Source organism: Corvus kubaryi, unplaced genomic scaffold (genome assembly GCF_017639235.1).
Source record: "Corvus kubaryi isolate FWS band 111438036 unplaced genomic scaffold, C.kubaryi_AGA036_p1.0 64922, whole genome shotgun sequence".
Lineage (NCBI taxonomy): Eukaryota > Metazoa > Chordata > Aves > Passeriformes > Corvidae > Corvus > Corvus kubaryi.
Genome location: NW_024581611.1, coordinates 12,568 through 15,000, shown reverse-complemented (window position 1 = coordinate 15,000; position 2,433 = coordinate 12,568). Strand labels below are relative to the sequence as shown.

The 2,433-nt window shown below is 45.5% G+C and overlaps 1 long non-coding RNA gene across 1 annotated transcript in view; it reads right to left on the bottom strand.

Annotated features, from left to right (window-relative positions):
* Positions 1–1,086, bottom strand: part of LOC121672739 — a 21,186-nt gene extending 20,100 nt beyond the window's left edge. The window contains exon 1 of the long non-coding RNA XR_006018960.1: positions 844–1,086. This is a non-coding gene — a long non-coding RNA (uncharacterized LOC121672739). The remainder of the gene's footprint in view (positions 1–843) is intronic.
* Between the last annotated feature and the right edge of the window lie 1,347 nt (positions 1,087–2,433).

Sequence of the window (2,433 nt, the reverse complement as noted above, 5' to 3'; positions counted from 1 at the left end):
AGTGTATCAGTATTTCACAGCCAGCTGCTCTGCAATTTGCCCTTTCTTCCCCACATCACTACAACGCCCTAAAACGACCACTTGCTTTCATGGATTTTATTCTTTCCATATCACTCTTGACTTCTGCTACTTTTGTCCTCAGCTTATTCCCATCTCCATTCCCCCTTTCTGTAGCTGCACCCTCACTCTCTGAAGACATGGATGCAGTATCTCAGTTGAAGATTTTCTTCTTTTCAGTTAGTCCCCCACTGCAGATCAATCATTATTTCCTGTTTTTAAGTGATTTAATTCTCACATTTCAGTTTATCTATCCCATTTCTGACAATAATTTACCTAACAACATCCCTCCAGTTCTTTCTGCTGAATTCTGGTCTTGCAATGTGCTGGCATTGTCAGCTTTTACACCCAGTGACACATCAGCAGCAAACTCTACAGGGCTAAACCCAATCACTTTAAAATGTTTTTGATGAGCACTCAGCTCTGGGGTGGGACGCAACTGAAACTCCTTGTGAAATAGTTTTTTACCCCTTTTGGCACAAGCCCAAAGTTTAAACCCTACTCAAGAATATTACCAAATATTTCATACACTTGAGCCCACAAACAACAACAAATAGTTTTCTTTTGTGAACTGCAAATAAAAATGCAAGTAAAAGAGCAAACACCACAAAACTGAGCCATGCAAAGATTTCCAGCAAGACTTCAGGCAATTGAACACGAGTTGTATTCAGCTGAGATGTCAGATCTGAAAACCATCTCAGCGTAGTGCAAATGGCCTGGTTTTTCTTTTTGATTCTTATTGCTTTAGTTTTGTTTATTCTTATGTAACCTGTCAGCAAAACTTACCCTGCTCCTGGACTGTTTGTGGTCCCCTGATATCGAGAAGGACAGCTTTGCTTCTGCTCCTGCCTGGTGCAGTTATCGTATCCACCTTCGTTTGCCGGGCTGGAATCCTGTGCCTGTCTGTGTGAGTGGCACTAGTCACATTCAATAACACTTGGCTTGTGCATTTAGGCCTCTCTTCTGCACAGCCTTTACCAGCATGTTTACACGCCTCTAACCAGGGGGATTTAGGTGGGTGCCATTAAATCTGCGCCTGATGTGTTTGTGCAGGAGGTTTACACAGCCCAGGGGTGCTGGGTGTGGGAATGGCTGGGGCTGCAGTGCACACGGAAGGCTACAAATCCGCAGGGAATGTTAATTGAAAAGTTACATCAAATGCACAGCAGGTGGTTGGGACCGTAATGGTAAAAAATCAGCTCAACCAGAGGCAAGTGAACTGCCCAGCTGCCACTTTGGTAATTGGGGGTCCCTGCAGGGTGGTTGAGGGGTTGCTGAATTAGGGACTGGCAGGGTTGGGGCTGGGAGATGGGGACCAGGCATTGTCCTGGCAAAACTGCACACCCAGGTGACTTACACCTCTACCTTTTCATCAGCTTGTCTTTGGGGTTTGAGGTAAACAGGCTGTGGAGGGGATGGAAGTGTGGCCGTACATGCTATAGGATTTTGACATGACTCAAAGCTGTGGTTGGCCTCAGGGTGTGCTCCTCCTACAACTAAAACTGCAAACTTCTTCCTCTTTGCAGAAGCAATCGGAGTCCTTCCCTGTTGCTGCCTTCTTCCATCAGCTGGATGGCTGCCACTGCTCACTCTTCCCTCCTGGAGCTTTCCTTCCTCCATTCCCAAAACTTTTAAAAGCAAGCTGCACACCTCTATTTTGTGCACAGCAGAAACAAGTGCTTCCTTCTGCTATTTCCTCTAAAGGAAGAAGTGTTTCATTTCTGAACATGATTTAATTTTGTGTAGCTTTTACCTTTCCCTCCTCTTTTGTCCCCACATTTTTTGACACAAAAATACTGGTTTTCACACAGCTTGTGTAGATTTATTGAGTTCAAGGACTGTGAGATTCTCTGAATCTGAAATTGCCTTGATGTGGAATAGAGGAAATAACTAAGAAACATGCCATGGCCTTTTTCCTCCATTTCCATGCAGCTCTCCTAATAAAGCAGATGAGAGACAGATTTTGCTTACAGCATTCATAGTTGTCACAGTGCTCCTAACCCTCTTCCTGCTCCCCCTCCCTGTCCAGGAGCTGTAAGCAAGGACACACGAGTCACATCAGAGGCCAGCAACACTTGTACCTGATGCTGCATTTCCAGCTTGCTCTGTGCCTTCCTGTCTAAGGTGTCAGATTCCTGCTAGAAGTATTTGTAAACAAAGCCCAAGAAAACTCCTAACTTTGCCTGGAGTAGTGCAGCATGAGTGTTACAGTCATGGAGTCAAAGCCTCTAGGAGGAGCACAGATGTATTTGCCACCTACCCCACGGCACTGAGCTGTGAGCAGGGGGCCAGCAGCACTCAGCTGCTCTGTGTGCACACACCCCACACCTTTCCTTCTCTTTATCAGTGTCTAGTTAAAATCTAGTAAGCCTGAAC